General features: G+C 37.8%; 2 long non-coding RNA genes and 1 pseudogene across 3 annotated transcripts; all 3 read left to right on the forward strand.

Annotated features, from left to right (window-relative positions):
* The first annotated feature begins 516 nt into the window (after window positions 1-516).
* On the forward strand, window positions 517-1,453 carry LOC114518587 (annotated as a pseudogene).
* Window positions 1,454-3,448: 1,995 nt separating this feature from the next.
* On the forward strand, window positions 3,449-5,171 carry LOC114518746. Of its 2 annotated transcripts, XR_003686515.1 has the most exons (5): window positions 3,449-3,530; window positions 4,276-4,464; window positions 4,645-4,738; window positions 4,865-4,973; window positions 5,085-5,171. It is a non-coding gene; the product is annotated as an uncharacterized LOC114518746 (long non-coding RNA). The 2 variants fall into 2 exon arrangements; XR_003686514.1 differs by having other exon boundaries at window positions 4,645-4,973.
* Window positions 5,172-6,007: 836 nt separating this feature from the next.
* Window positions 6,008-7,248, forward strand: LOC114518553. Its single transcript, XR_003686503.1, has 4 exons — window positions 6,008-6,080; window positions 6,250-6,319; window positions 6,395-6,463; window positions 7,111-7,248. It is a non-coding gene; the product is annotated as an uncharacterized LOC114518553 (long non-coding RNA).
* Window positions 7,249-17,690: the final 10,442 nt, after the last annotated feature.

Consider the following 17,690-nt stretch of genomic DNA (forward strand, 5'->3'; position numbering starts at 1 on the left):
TGCAGAGACAAGCTGAAAAATGCAAGTTACATTGAAAAGAGAAAATCTAAGCTATATTAGAACAATGCATATAGTTTAAAATACAATTGATATAGACGACGTTAAATAATCACAAAGTGTCCCACTTCTTGTAAACAATAGGGTAAGCAACTATTGCAAATCGATGGAATGGAATTGTTAAAAAGTGGTTATATGTGCGCTTCTTTTATACGCATGAAAAAAAATTTGACCGGTGTGACGATTTTGGCCGCTTAATGGTTTGAGATGATACGTTTTATCCGGGTCAACCATAACTCCTTAATTGTTTGTTTACTTTGACCCTACTCTAAACCTATCTAATTAACCACACGCATTGGGGTTTCTGCAATCATGTCTAGTTTTAGTGAAAAAGAAAAATACGAGCGACTTAATAATGAGAAATTACGCAAATTTAACGAAACTGATTGATCGAGCATGGTAGGTGTAGTGCATCAGTTGTAAACGGATACCTTGTAAACTGACGCTTTAAATTTTGATAACTTGCATTTTGAAAGCATTCGGACGCCAAACTCGAAGCGAAACGACAACATTTAGATCAAGCAGCGAAAAAATTAAGCACATCCATGGATAAGGCAATACAAGTGTGTGCAAGAAGGCAGAAAACGAATAGAACGAGTTCACAATCACAGACCGAGTGGACTACGTTTGCAAAACAAGATGCTGCTACACAACACCTTGGCGAGGGCAAAAGCTACGAGAAATACCGGGAAAACAAAACAAATAATAAGTGGACTTATGACCGTCTCAAAGAAGAAATCTTGTGTAATAAGGATAAACTGATTGGCTGGCTTATGGATGAGAAGTTAATAGCCGGGAGTCGAAAATGCGGACATTGCAATGAGATGATGAAATTAGTAAACGCAAATGACAGATCGGACGGTTTAAAGTGGGAATGCAGGAGGCAAATTGACGGGAAGCGACACAGGGTTGAAATGTCGATTCGAAAAGACAGTTGGTTCGAGGAAAGCAACCTGACCCTTGCAGAAATTGTGAAATTAACATACTGGTGGTGCAGAGGGGTGAGCCAAGAGAACATTCGGCACGAAGTCAACATAAGCGAACATACGGCAGTAGATTGGGATAGCTTTTGTCGAGAGATTTGCGAAGTCACACTTCTAGAGAGAGAAGAAAAGATCGGGGGACCAGGAAAGACTGTTCAAATCGACGAAAGCAAGTTTGGAAAGAGAAAATACCATCGAGGACATACCATCGAGGACATAAAGTTGAAGGGCAATGGGTATTTGGGGGAATCGAAGAAGAATCTCGAAGAAGTTTTATGGTAGCCGTTGAGAAACGTGACGAGGAGACCTTGTTGCCATTAATAAAGCATCACATAGCCGAAGGTAGCACGATAGTCTCAGACTGCTGGAAAGCGTATGTGAACCTGAAGAAGCATGGATATGTTCGAAGGTAGCATGATAGTCTCAGACTGCTGGAAAGCGTATGTGAACCTGAAGAAGCATGGATATGTTCATAAGTGTGTTAATCACTCAAAAGAGTTTGTTAACACTGATGGCGATCATACAAACAAGATAGAAGGTCATTGGCGACAAGCAAAGACAAAGATGCCTGACTTTGGCACACGAAAATACATGTTTTCGTCCCACTTGGCAGAGTTCTTGTGGCGTTATGAACACAAAGGAAGTGACCTATTTTTAAGATTTCTTGTAGACGTTAAAAAGATGTATGGAAATTTTTAAAGTGTATCCATACTGTAATTATGTAAATGGCTAAGTACTATAATGTTTGAAAATATATAAATGTCATTATTCCCCTTGTATAACAAGGATATTATGCATATATTTTGAATAAAAAAATCGCTAATTGAAATAACAGTTAGTTATGAGAATATCTAAAATTTGTGCATGTTCATGCATGACTACAGACATTGTAGATTCAAAGAGATTTTGATTTTGCTTCAGTATATAGTTTCTATTTAAAACTAGTGAAAGTTTAGATTTTATTCATACTGATACTGAAGCTTATATGCAAATTTCCGCAAACCGTTTGTGATCACGATCATTTATAAATTTAAGATTGCGAATATAAAAGTAGGTATTAGTTTAAGTGGAAACGCGGATACGTGGATATGCAATCGGTTAATATTTTAAAGAACGAGGCATATGATAGTAAGGGCATAAGAAATACATGACGTAATATAAATGTATGCATTAGTTTATGTGGATACGCGGATACGTGTGGTATGCGGTCGTTTGTAATTTGAGTAACAGGCAAGTGGAGAAGTTTCGGTTGATGTGATTGCCACTTCTGTGAACGTGTTAATTAAATGATCCCGCTTCACAAACAAAGTATTTGAATTAACGACCTGGAAGTTTTTCAAACTTTTTTAAGTAGATTTAGTGAAATGGATTTTGATATTTTCAAGTTCAAAGACTTCGTGGGCGCCGCGACAGCAAAGGCAATATCAGAGAGAAGACATACTCTACTGAAGCTTATAGACGGCGATATTTTCTATTCGCTGGCTTTGTGGCCGCAAGACATGAAATTAATATTTTGGAAAAAACCTATTTGCGACGTGGAATGTTTTAAGTTATTACTGTTTCTTGTGGGAAATGGGTGTCCACCTTGTTTTGCTGCAGAATGGATGATGACATCGTGTTATTGGGAGCAAAACAAGACCATTCGCCGGCTTAATTAAATTAAGTGGATTTTATTTCAGTGGACTAGCCATTTTGAAGAAATGGTTTTATTTTGACTTGAATTTTAATAAATACGTTTTCTTGGATGGCATTACCGCGCATTGCAGGCATGAAATAACTGTATTCAAATGAATGATAAACATAATTTATTGATATCCTTACTGTTTTTTCTGGAATAGATTGGAATAGTGAGTAGCCAATGATTTACAAAACTGACAGTGTTACAATTTAATATATTTTATACTACCTCATAATTTGGTATTATTATATGAAGTTAAGACTAGAAAGCGCATATTATATACATAGAAACTTTAATATTTTTTTTTGATCTTCACAATTTGTTTATGACATTCCCCAAGTTTTACTAGGAATCGGCATGCTCGACCGAGCGTCTTTGATTTAAGGTCGATGAACTTTAGAATATTAACCGACTGCGTATCCGCGTATCCACTTAAACTAATACCTACATTTATATTACGTCATGTATTTTTTATGCTGTATTACCGCGTCCCTTAAAAAATTGCGGGGTATTCTGCTACATTTGCATAAATTTATGCAGTAAATGTTTTAGTTCTATATATCTGTGGAAGAATGAAGTACCCATCATAAAAAAACGAGTTACCGCTGACCTATTCATTGCTTTACAATTTTCGACTGCGTATCCGTGTATCCAGTGAAATAGTGGCTACATCATTTCCATGACTAGTGGACGGGTATTCTGCAATTTAGCCCAAAATTTTATGTTGTAACAGATACCATCAATACTTGATAAAGTCAATGAAAAAAGTAAATGATCAGCTGTGTGAAACTATTTGCCCACTTTGCCCTCAGGTAATAGTCTTTTAACCAATTAATTTCCTCATGAACAATTTTACAGCCAGGGCAATACAGGTACTGTAGAAGCATTCTGAAAAATGTTGATCTGTTTTTTCCTAGATTTCAGCAATACATTTGATCATTTCCTCGAGATTTTGAAAAGTTCCATAAAAAGTTCATAATTTCTCTTTTACTGTACCTACCAATCAGAATTGTTCAAAAGTAAAATACCTGTATAAACTTTGAATGGTCAACTCAAATAAGGATGTTTTGAATTCTTTGAAGAACCTGCTAAATTTCCAAAGAATTGATCAAATGAATTGCTTGGAAGTCAGGAAATGGACAATGTATAATTGATGGCAAACTTGTGTTTTCTAATTTACAGTATGTACCTTGTTACCTATTTACAAACAATGCATTTTATTGAGAAAGGCAACATCTTATCAACTTTTTTGCCTTACACCTAAGTATTTTGTCTAAAATGTCTGGACTACATTTATAACCATTTAACTGGAAGTAAACTAAATTGTGTAGTATAAGATAAGTAAAATTGTAGTGGGAACACATTGACTACATTTTAAGTTACAATAAGATGACAATCAGAATAACTGTAATTGAAATGTAAATACTGTATGTGCACAGTACTCAGTACTGTAAACCTTATGTGCTTGGTTTTGTTTTACACCATTTACATCTTAATATGATTTCATAACTGCAATCAGGCACCAACCACATAGTCATGCTTGTCTTTTACATGTAGAATGGAAATGATAATGAAACACAAAATCTAGTAATCGAATCGATGGATGGGTGTTTCGGGCTAGTAAGGAAGAAGTCAGCTGGGACAGTTCTTTTACCACCAAGACATGGTACTACTATGTTTGCAGACCAAGAACGTGTGGATGAATTTGTTTTGGACTATTAAAAAGATGCACAAGAAGCCCCAGCGGTACGTTTTTGATGAATTGTTTGTATTAATATGCATTAAGCTACACGGTTAAACACTAAATGGGTTTACATGTACAGTATGATAATTGAATAACTGAAAGGAACATACATTTTATGCCTTTTTTAAAGGACTGTAATGAGTTTAAATCTGGGGAAGTAAATAATATGTTACGATCAAAAGGGAGAAATGCACTGTTTGACGAAAAGGGAGTATTTGGCAGAGTGTGTAGACATGAATACCCTAAAGGTTTCATCGACATGAAACATGGCGAACGGTACAGTAGTTTTCTCCATAAATACAATTTTTTTCACATGTCTTCTATGTGAGTTTATTATACGCGTAGTCTAGTAGTTTTCCTTGTTGATAAATATACAAGATTAGCAATTTTAATATTATTTAGAATTGCATATTCTGTGTTTGAAGTTGATTGACTTCTTAGTAATTCAGATGCTACCACTAATGTGAAAATTACGTATGACATTGGTTGTACCTTGTCAGCTCATTTGAAGGTACAGTACGATGATATGTGATAAATGCATGGAAAACTGACATTTTTTAGTTTGCTTACTCTAAAGGTAGTTGCATGATTTTTTAATAAATAAATAAATATTCAATTTTAGAAAAAAAACAGGCAAGATATTCTGGACAGAATTGATTTGGCAATTCCCGTGTTTCACTGTTACGGGCATAAAGCTTCCTGTCAGGTTTATACGACTGGTATACTAATGGACATTCATAGCATTAATAAATTACTTGGTACTGTCTATCATTGGCTATCAATCATTTTTATATTCTTAGCACAGCGAAAGTTGCCAGGTTTCATTATAGTGTTGTAATATTAATGTCTTATGTGATGCTTTTCTAATTTTGCAGATTTCATTTAGTCCCCGGAGGAACAGAGGTTATGGTCTAACCGACGGCGAGGGAATTGAACGCCTTTGGTCTTATCTACGAGGATTTTCGTCCATAACAAAAGAGATGACCAGTGGACGTAGAATTGATGTTTTGCGATGCGTTGTTGCATTACGCACAAAAGCGTCTACAGCAATTTGGTTTGACCTGTAGCTGTATATTAATTTATGCAATACCTGTAACGGGCGAATCTTTTTGGGGAACAATTATATTCTTAATCGTCGCACATAGTTTACTGGACACAAAACTGCAAGACTGTCTAATATGTATATGAATTGATATTTCGCTTCAGGGCCTTCGTTTATCTCGAATTTACGGAAGGCAAAGAACCTTATGGAAAATGCAATCGAGCAACTTCAAGACGTTTTTTCTAAGTTAACAGGTCGGTAATACTTTAAACCTTTCTAGGCACAGTATATTCAGTCTGTCAGGCTTGATTCTGTACTAAGCTTTTTGTCTGAAATTGAGGTAGTTGAAAGTACACTGTATATTTGATTTCAGTTGACAATTTTTAAAAAATAACTTGCCTTATTGACTTGAGCTGAGTTGTGTGTATCTACGTGAAATTGTAAAATGTGAAACAAATTTAACACGACTAGTCGTCGACAATGTAGATATCAAATACTGTAATACTGTTGAATATGATGATAGTTTGGTGAAATTATGGACAGAGGAAGAACAGAATGTGTTGATTACGCGAGAAAGTAAGTTATGGTACATAAGAACCATTATTTGCGTAGATGTAAGCATATAAGTTGCAGATTCATTTTTTACACCAGCTCAATTGGTACTACTTGCTCTGTTACTTGCACAGTACATTACAGTACATACATCCTTTCTCAAGATGTAATTTACCATGTATAATTCCCACAGAAACCAAAGTGTTGCCGTTGTCTTGGGAGGCCAAGTATGTTCAAAATCTATTCTAGCTCGAGGAGTTAAGGTTTGGACATCAGTGTATAATTACTGTATACATATGCAGTTAACAGTTCGTTCAGTTTTCACTATTTATTTTAAGACATAACATTGCAGCCGCAGAATCCGACAAGCATGAGACCATAACAGATCTTGTGAAGAAACGAAAAGCGTTAGTATAATTTAGGACTGTTTTCCATTACGTTTGCTTTCCCCGCGCGGGCGAAGGACCTTTGAAATTTTGCTATTGTGGGTGTGACGAATTCTAAAAACAGAGGGCGTTCACCCGCGCAGAAGGAACGAACATAATGGAAAATTGCCTTTAATAGAGCAAAATTTTCTAGTATTTTAAAAATGTATTTTAAATAGTGCAATTTTTAATACTACATGTACATATGTCTCCCTTTAACGTTTACACTGTAAATTCAAAAGGGTAGTTTTGACCCCTTAAAAGGGGTAGTTTTTTTGACCCCAGGACTACCTCTTCAAAAGGGTAGTTTTGGCCCCTTCATAGGTTACCCCTCGAAAGAGTAGAATCTACTCCTCACAAAGGGTAGTTTTGACCCCTCAAAGGGTAACCAAATTACCCTTCAAAAGAGTCGTTTCAACTCTTCGAAAGAGTAAAAATAACTAACTTGAAGGGTAGTTTCAAACTCCAGAAGGGTCATTGCAGCTCCTTATTGGAGTAAACTAAAAGTGGAAAGGAGTGATTCTACCCTTTGAAAGGGTCGTAACATCTCTTCCACAGAGTAAAAATAACCCATTTGAAGAGTAATTCATTATATTCGTAATCGTAATGTATTACGATTTTTTTTATAGCACCTTGAAAGCTATTGTGTCAATCGAGAAAAGTCGGAAAATGAAGCAAAGATGGATATTTGGCGAGGCAATGTTTAATTTTGCCGCTCTAACTGTTGAAAAAACAAGGAGAGAGCGTACAATCGAACGGATATATGCATTGGCTGTTGGACGGATGTTTTTGTTGTCTCTAAAACAGAAATACACAGGTAGGGCTCTAATGGCCAATAGCCAGAATATGAGCAACCTGTTTACATCATTGTGTTGCCGTATGTTAAGTTGGCATAAAAAATGTGGAAAATATTTGAGTTGTTAAATTGTAATGGCTTAGAATAGTTAGAAGTAAAGTTTTGAAAATTCCCTGGATACAAACAACACTGAAATTTTATAATCTTGTACTATATATATACTATTATGTTGCATACTTCGTTTTCTGTTAGATGGACAAGCGATAGCAGCAAAGTTGTCTAAACAGATAAAACAAAAGACTAACACAATCAAAGTCTCTGTGGAGAAAATACAATGCTACCTTGTCTTCCTGGAAGGAGAAAATTGAAGGAATGCCCGAAATACTGAAATTCGATGACGTGAAGGATCCTCAGTCTGGTATATATGAAGATTTCAGAGGAAATTCATACGGGCTAAATGGTGTACCATTTTCTGTAAAGCGGAACGTGATTGACCTGTATCACCTGACTGAAAGATGTAAAAAAGAGGTATCATATTTGAATGTGGAAATGCTAAGACATGTGAAGTATTACAAAAACAGAATATCTATGTTGGAAACGTTTCTGGCTTAACATATGGACGAAACTTCTCTTTATATCAAAGCCGTTAACTGTTTCGTTCAAAAGCAAATTCGTGAGGAAAATAATAAACTTTACGCCCTCGGTTGTATCTTAAGCGACAATCTCCCTGTCGAAGTCCAATCTTCCTTACCACAGTTCGAATATACTTTTGAAACAACGAAACGTTTGAATGGAATTTCACCTGAATCAGAAGAACTTGAAATGTTGGACAGTGACAGTGATGGTGACAATGATCTAGACGAAGAAGAGTATGAAGAAGAGTTGTCCCTCGTTCTAGACCTCTCAGATGACGAAGAATGTACTTAGATCAAATGTTACACTTACATGTGGTTCTGTCTCTATAATTACGCTTTTTAATTTTATTCTTTGATAATAGAGCTTAATCAAACTGTCACAAGCATTTCTTTGATTGTATATAAAGAACATAGTAAACATTAAAATGTTGCGCGGAGAATACTTGACGTTATAATTATGGTTGTCTTACGGTCACAATTTCGTACATTCATAAGCTTTTTAACTGGAACGCTACCGACACACGCATATGACTGGGAGTCAAATCCCGCGTACTTGTATTACAAGTCCTCATTGTGTTTAATAGGGTATTGCAATAATCAAGGTTAACATAAAGGAAACCGGTTTAGTGACGTTGGGTCGCGACGTTAGGCAGACCACGTGACCGAAGGGGAGGGGCGAGCGGGAAGGCGCGGAGCAGAGCCCGCAGAGGGCATTAACAACCCATCTGCGAACGAACGATAACGCTTACAGCAACAGCTTGTGCCAAAGTGCGATAAGTAAATTTCTTTTTCTTTGTCCTTTTGCGCACTTCCTCCTTCCGTTCGTTGGGGGGGGGGTGTCCAGCTTGGGATGCCGAAGGGATCTCAACCTGGCTCCAAGTAACGGTACTCGTTCCAAGCCACACCTCCCATGAACGACAGAGCTAACACCTAACCATCCAATAGGATAAGTAAGGTGGACGAAGGTGTTAATGTGTTAGGATTCCCACTTATGACTGCGGGTCAAAGCGAGATTAAAATTTAATTCTTTCGTTCTCTAAAGTGAAGTAGCGTTCCGGTCTTATTTATTTCAACGTCAATGATGACCAATAGGGAAAGAGTATAAAAAAAATTGGAAACAAATGCTGTATTTTGTTCACCTATTTTACACCAAATTTAATTTAAAAATATAGTTCTTTTGGAGATGGAGGTGACAGTCTAAAAAACAAGAAAAGTAAAAAACAAGATGGTCTTACAAATGTGAACTGTGAATTGCCGATTCTTACTTGTTCTGGTAAAATGTGAAATGACAGATTTGTGTATCATGACTGAACCAGATCGAGGTGAACGCCAGTCGAGAAGAACCATACTTTAGATGCTATCATGTTTAATGCAAAGCAAGCATATGGTTTGGAAGGCCAGTAAACTTTAAGAGAGTGTCCTTTTTAATTTTTGTTTGATGTTGAAATGTACCTGAAACTGAAAGTGCGTTAATTTTTTTTGTGATGTGTTGATTACAGTGATATTAAATTGGCGATTAAAATCTGAGAGGCCTTTTGGGTAATGCTGCTTATGCTTATGTATGTAGAAAGACATATACATCTTGAATTAAAACATTCAGAATTTATTATTCACTACCAATCTGTTATTTGTAGTGAATAAATTTTATAGCTCGGATAAAAATTACATGTTCGGAATCTGTGTTATCTAAGCTTTCTATCGATACTAGTTTCATTAAATGTGAAGCTGTTTTATGGTGTTTACTTTGCACGTATTTCAATGTGCATTTAAGGTACATCACTATATGCAATTTCGAATGTCAGGCTGACAGACGTTTGCGTTTTAGGAGTTGTAACATTCCAGGAAGAATTTGGGCCAGGATAAAAATGACATATTCGGAATCTAAGTTATCCAAACTTTTTATTTATGCCAGTTTCATTAAATGTGAAGCCATTTTTTGGTGTTTACTTCGTTCGTATTTCACGGACATTTAAGGCACATCACTATATGCGATTTCGAATGTCAGGCTGGAAGATATCTGCGTTTTAGGAGCTGTAACATTCGAGGACGAATTTGGGCCAGGATAAAAATTACATATTCGGAATCTGTGTTATCCAAACTTTTTATTGATACCAGTTTCATTAAATGTGAAGCCATTTTTTGGTGTTTACTTTGTTCGTATTTCATGGACATTTAATGTACATCACTATATGCGATTTCGAATGTCAGGCTGACAGACATTTGCATTTTAGGAGCTGTGACATTCGACAACGAATTTAAGCCAGGATAAAAATTACATATTTGGAATCTGTGTTATCCAAACTTTTTATTGATGCCAGTTTCATTAAATGTGAAGCCGTTTTTTGGTGTTTACTTTGTTCGTATTTCACAGACATTTAAGGCACATCACTATATGCGATTTCGAATTGTTAGAAACTGTGAGACAGCACGGGAACTGGAATTGACATTTATAGTTAATTATGTTAATTTATGGAATAGAACAATAACATGTGCTTTTGTCTTTTGCTCACGGAGCGAGCGAGTGAGCTCATAGAAGAAAACCTTTTGTATATTATTATATCTATAAATATTTTTAACAAAGTGAAGTGATCAGGTGTGAATTATTCAGTGTCTCTGGGACCATTCCCCACACTGAAGGTGGCGACCCCGGCAGGATATAGGAAATACGCAAAATAAGGATTAGATTTTCAACGAAGTTTGAGACAAAATTCCGAGCAAAATCAGACGGTGTTTTAATATGTGATATCATACAACTTTAACGAGATAGGAAAAAGAGTTTCTATCAACAGATATACAGGTTAGTGTTGGACCAAGATTATACAGGGTATGCGACATTTGGGATATATATTGTTTACAATATTTGAAATATATTGATGTGAAATGTGAGAGGAAACAATAGGAAACATTATTACAGTGGCGCCATATTGCGCTAGAGGGTACTGGACCTATAAATATTGCGCTAAATGGTAATTAAAGTACGAAACAATACAAATTTGCAAAGCGGACATTACAACTTGAGTTGTTAGTAAACAAACATGGACGGTGAAGCCAAACACAACAAATGTATTACCTTGGAAAAACTCAAGCTTGCAGAAGCTGTTGAACTAGGAGGCGCCAATAATTTGGAAGATGTGGCTTTTGCCCACGAGAAAATAACACAATCAATAAAGCGACTGGAAGCATCAAAGGATCAAACTTTACAACATTTAATGGATAGCGACAGAGATGTGGATTACATAAAAGAGTGGTCGATGGCACAAAAGGACTGTATTACACAATTTCGGAAAGAAAGGGATCAATGCAAAGCACATTTTGGGGAATTACAAAAACATAGGCGTGAACAACAGTTGCAAACAGAACTTGAGGAACAAAAGCGGTTGAGCATTGAAAAAGCGAAATTGAGAGAAAATTACCAACGGGAAACAGAAGCGGCAATCATGAGGCAACATCAGGCAGAGGAAGAATGGATACAGAGAAAGCTAGAACTACAGAAGTTAAATGAGAACACTGGTGAAGGGAGTAATGCTTTTAAAAAATCAACATCCACAGTGAAGCTGCAAAGATATACCATCACACCTTTTTCTGGAGATTACAAAGATTGGCTTCGTTTTTGGAATCAGTTTAAGGTAGAAGTTGATGAGTCAAATCTTTCCGAAATTAGTAAATTTCACTACTTAATAGAGTTGGTCAAGGGCAAACCTCGAGATGACATCATGGGTTTGCCACATTCAATTGATGGTTACAATGAAGCTAAACGCATACTTAACGAGACTTATGGTAAAAACATTAAAGTTCACAGGGCATTGATTAAAGATCTGGAGACACTACATGCAATAAAAAGTATTCACAACCTTGAATCGATCCATGACTTTCACAACAAGCTGTCAAGAACTGTAAGAACACTCTCTACTATGGATAAGTTAGAATCTGCCCAATCAGCAGTTTATACCCTTATGGATAAGCTGGGACCCGTTCAAGAAGTCCTGGTACAGAAAGATGATGACTGGGAAAGTTGGGATCTGAAACAACTTGTAGAGAACCTGAGGAAATATGTGGATCGGCACCCATTGCGTAATGAAGACAGAAAGAACAAAGATAAGCGGAAGAGTGAGAGATTCGGTTGGCAAAACCAGGACAAACTATTACTTAGTAATGGCAGAGATGGACATAAGCGTCATCAAAGATGTATTTACTGTGAGTCCACTGAGCACCCTGCGGTGAAGTGTACAAAAATGTTAAGTGTAGCTGGAAATTGTGACATATTAAAGCAGAAAAAAGCTTGTTTAAACTGTGCATCAGAGCTCGAGGATGCCACAACTGTGGTCAAAAACACCATACCTCCATATGCCTACAACAAGAAAGGTCATCAATGGGCAACACAAGGGACAGTCAAAAGGAAAACGAAACCAAAGGAGAACAGGTGGGGCTCATGACATCCCAACAACCAGGAGAATCGTTGAAAGACAGGGAGAATCAGATTGAAGAACAAGGCATGAGAACAGCAACCCAGAATACTTCTGCCATTCATCCTACGTTACTTGCGAGCGTTGAATGGGAGCTGGCATTATGAAATTATCATCATTACGAAGTTGAGGCTAAGACCAAAGGGAAAGGAAAGACGGTGTATTGAACAAATGTATGGCACTTTAAACAAGATGGTGGAGATCTATAACATCACGATTGGATCAACAGTGGGAAATGCGTTTAAAATGGAAATAGAGTGTATTAACGCGGAAAAGGATATCTTAACCCATGTAACAAATCCAAACATTAATCAGATAAAGAGAAAACAGCCACGCCTTAGACAGCTAACCTTTAGTGAAAAAAAGTCAACTGGGAATGTCTTACCAGTCCACATCATGTTAGGTGTAACAGACTATCAACGTATTAAGTCTGGTGCGCCCCCAATATTGGGTGATGACCAGGAAAAGGATTCAGGAGCCGAATTGACACTGCTGGGGTGGACACTTTATGGTGGTGTTCACACAAGCACCAAGACCGACAAGCATTTCCTACTTCATACTGGCCAAGAAGAGTTTGAGCGACTGTGCAGAGATGATGTGCTTGGGGTAACTGACAGCGACGAGGTGACATCGTTCCAGCACGAAGAATTTAAGAAGCAGCTTCAACAGAATGATGATGGATTCTACGAGACAGGGCTACCTTGGAAAAGTGACTGTATGCCTCTGCCAAAAAACAAGAATCAGACGATTGCACGACTACACAACGTCACGCGAAAGCTTGAGAGAATGGGGAAGCTGGAAAAATATAACAAAATAATGAATGAACAGCTAAGAGACGGGGTGATCGAGCCTGTTCCAGTTCAACCCACCGAGAAGGTTATCCACTACATACCTCATCAACCAGTGATAAGAGAGCAAGCAGAATCGACAAAAATGTGCATTGTCCACGACTGTTCTTCAAAACCAACTGTGGAGGGGCCCTGCCTAAACGATTGCTTAGAGACTGGGCCCTCATTGCAACCACTCCTCTTAGATATACTCCTCCGCAATCGCTTCCGAATGTTGTGTATCACTGGTGATGTGACGAAAGCCTTTCTTCAAATTATCGTCAAACAAAACGATCGTGACGCACAACGGATACTGTGGTATGACGACCTGATGAATAGGAATATAATCGAGTTCAGGTTTACGCGAGTTATTTTTGGAGCTACTTTGAGCCCGTATATTCTCGGAGCAACCATGGAAAAGCACTTGGAAGGATATGTGAACACGCACCCAGAAACAGTGCGAGCATTAAAAGAGGACACGTATGTTGATGATATACAGGAAGGAGGCGATTCAGAGAGTCTAGTGACAAAGTTCAAGGAAGAATCAACAACGATTATGGCGGCGGCCGGCTTTCAATTGCATAAGTGGCATAGCAACGTATCATCTGTCGAATCCAGCGTTAAAATGAAAGAGGAGGAAAAGACATACGCGAAAACGTTGACCAGTAGTGGTGACGCAAATCAAACAAAGATCCTGGGAATGCCTTGGGACAAGGCTGCAGACACGATGGTGGTATTGTTTGAGCCGTGCATAAATGCGAGAGAACCGTTAACAAAGCGAAAGATGGTCGCAGCAATCAACGGCGTGTACGACGTTCTGGGATGGTCTTCTCCTGTGATGATCATTGCCAAATTGATCTTCAGCAATGTGTGTCTTCTTAAGCTGCATTGGGACGAGATATTACCACCTGACATTACACAAAAGTGGCATTCGTGGATCCGCGGATTGAGACAGCAGAGATTGATCTCTGTGCCTTGAAGCGTAAAGTTAAGAAGTGATAGTCAATTTGAGTTTCACAGATTTTCAGATGCCAGTAAGGCGGCGGTGTGTGCAGCAATTTACACGGTTGAGTACCAAGGATCGATAGCAGTCAACCAAACTTTGCTCGTGGTGAAGTTGAGAGTTGCTCCAAAGGATACAAGCATCCCAAGACTAGAAATGATTGCAACTACGACCTTGGCCAAGTTGTTAAACAATGTAATGAAGCCGTTGGAACAGCAATCCATTTGTGCAGTCCATAATTTGGTAGATGTGACGGTACTCTATTGGCTTGCAAACAAAGGGACATGGTTGGTGTTTGTAAGAAATTGTGTCAAGAAAATCAAGGAGTTAATGAATGCAACCTGGCATTACGTTCCAACCAACAGCAACCCTAGCGACGTGGGAACCAGGGGAGCAACGCCAAGTAAGCTAACCGATATGTGGTTCAAGGGTCCTGAGTGGATTTCCAAGCATGAATTGTGGCCAGAGCAACCAGAGATAACAAAAACGGCAGAGATTTCCCAAGAGATGACAGCCAAACAAACCCTGGTTAAACAAGCGATAGAACGAGATGCACAGATGATCAACTACATGTTAACGAAGTTCAAGTATCGAAAGTTGATACGAGTGACAGCATATATCTTCCGTTTCACAAAGAATGCGAGGAAGAATTCACAAAAGCACCATGGCCCGTTAGCTAAGGAAGAAATTGAACGAGCCGAACTTACTTGGGTGAAAATCGTTTAAGAAAACGTGAAGGATGACGGAGGTTGTACTCTTTACAAGGACGAAAATGGCTTGCTGAGAGTTGATGGACGCATATCTGGATACAACCCGATCTTCCTTCCGAGAAGCTCCACGTTGGACCGACTATTGGTGTGCGAGATTCATGAGCAAATCCGTCGCGGGGGAGTAAGCTCAACAATAGCAAAAACAAGGAAACGATTTTGGGTACCAAGGTTGCGAAGATTGGCGAAAGATATCGTGAACAGCTGCAACACTTGCAAGCAAGCCCGACCAAAAGCGTTAAAGCAGCCAACAACGGCGTCTTTACCAACGTTTAAAACAGTGATGACAGAACCGTTCGCAGTGACTGGAGTGGACTTTGCTGGTCCCCTTCTCTACAGAGATAACCGAAAGTCAACGAGCAAGGCTTACGTTGCTCTTTACACCTGCTCTACCACAAGAGCGGTTCATCTGAAGTTGAGCAAGAGCATGGACGCTGACAAATTCAAGAAAGGGTTTAAAGAGTTCTTTGCTAGACGCGGTACACCAAAAAAGATCGTGAGTTAACCTTCAAAGTGACCAACCAGTGGCTAAACAGTCTTACTAAGGATACGCATGGCTAGAAATTCGCTACACCCTTCGCCGGCGCATAATTTCCAGTTTTTCAATATGGCGGGAGGATTCTATAAAGAGTTAAATAATCTTAGCACGGCCGAATTTTACACTTTAAACTCAACAAGAAAAAGTTACCAAGTTGAAAGAGTGATCACATAAAGGAAGTCGAAAGGAAAGGCAAGTAATTAACACGTTATCTTACATTTTGCCAAGGAAATTAGTGTCGATAGTTCTTGTTTGTGGTATTTATCTAACACTTAGCTCATAATACATTTCTATAGTTCGAATATTTCATAAAATGGAAAGGATACTCGAGCTTGTACAACTCGTGGGAGCCAGAGGAGCATTTGAACTCTGCGGCTCTAAGGTATGTTTGCAGTAACCTTAAAATTTAAATAGCGTCAGAAAGATACAGCCGTCAAATGTTTACAGGAAGTCTAGTGTAATTTAGTAATTTAATTTTACAGTTACTTTAATTACTACGGCCTGCTTTATTAATCCAGAGGGAAAAAAAATAACTGAAAGACAATGGATTTTTCCGTGTAACCATACATAGGGGAGAGCTAGAAATTCAAGATAAATATAATTAGTAAAATTCCTATTAATTTCCTAGATCGTTTGAACACCCCTTACCTTCCTGAAGCAATCGATGAGGGAAGAGATGCTATTGCAATTGGAATTCTTGAGCATTTGAAGTCAAAAAGCACCCTTCCAACATGCATTAACTTTTGGCATGATGTTTTCCAGTTTTTGTTCAAAAATAAAGGTCAAAGTAGCAATGAGAGGGGAAGCATATTATTGGAAAAGAAATATTTTGTTTTATGTAAGTTAAGTGAAAGCTGGGACAGGGTGTCTGACAATCTTGGTGACGGAGAGAGAATATTGTCCCCCGTAAAGATAAGACTTTTCCTTTCCAGAAGTCCAAAAACGTATACCTTTAAGAAAGGTGTTGCAAGCTTATCTCCGTGTTACCATAGGGAGAAAATTAGTGTTTCTTTTTGTAAGAGTGCATTCTGTTTGACATGAACTTCATGTAAAAGTTTTAATAAACTCACAATAAAGTAGTAAGACAGCTGTGGCAAAAAAAAACTTTCAGGATGATTCTCTGGTCACTCATGTGACATTGCTATTCTTTTCATGTACACATAAAATATGAAAAGTGCAGTAATAGCAATGTAATGTGTGGGTGACTGGAGAATCATCCCTTTTAGTCTTTCACTGTTATGATAAAGGTAGATTATTAGAACTATGTTCAAGAGTTTTTTTCCTTTTTGACCTAATTTCATTGTCCCAATAATCTTGATTTCTTTTCACATACAATCTTTTCTTTCGCTCGCTCTCTTTCAGATCCCATTGCCTTGACTCCAGTTTCATGATATCCTCCATAGGATTTCTTTTGTTAGATTTTTCGCAGTACAACTGTTCTTGCCACATCATTATTACGTTTGACACCCTGACCAGTAAATGATTTAAGAGGCCCATGTTTCTTTATGAATCCTGGAACGTGATAAACGAGCGAGTACATGTAAGGAGTTACCCTAGCACGTTTATAACCACTGTGCTTGTCCCTTAGCGATGTGAGCAGATTTACCCATGACCTGGCCTTTTCAAAAATATCATGAGCCATATCACATGTTGTGCTCTTATTGAGATAGGATATATATTTTTTACAAAAATCCATAATAGTAATAATTACATATAAAAGTCAAAAATGTCAAATTTTAATAAGGATTGGTATTTCTTTCCTTGTTTGGATATTTACAGTTAAAAATAAGACTAGAAAAGATGAATAAAAAAATATGTACATAGCAATACCTACAAATAGAAAAAACTAATTAATGCAAGCTATGGCGTTTTGCTCTGAAAAGTCAATGTCGTTTGTTTCGTAAGTTCTTCTAATGCTTCGAGATCCTCTTAAACAAAGTAGGGCTGAACGTATAAGAGCAAAGGAAACTTTTGCCCTGACCCATTGCATTGTAGTTGTATAATTTTCCCCTTTCTTCGTCATTAAGAGGTCAGATAATCACTTGTGATACGTTTTACATTCCTCTCCCATTCCACCTGTGGTACTAAAAATTAAGGGTGTGAATGTTCCTTGCTCCACTTTCAATACCCCACTACCATACTTGCGTTTCTTTTCATTCTCGTGTTGCCTGTAGATTTGC

The sequence above is a fragment of the Dendronephthya gigantea genome, unplaced genomic scaffold (assembly GCF_004324835.1).
Source record: "Dendronephthya gigantea isolate DGI-Jeju-01 unplaced genomic scaffold, DenGig_1.0 000011F, whole genome shotgun sequence".
NCBI classification, from domain to species: domain Eukaryota; kingdom Metazoa; phylum Cnidaria; class Anthozoa; order Malacalcyonacea; family Nephtheidae; genus Dendronephthya; species Dendronephthya gigantea.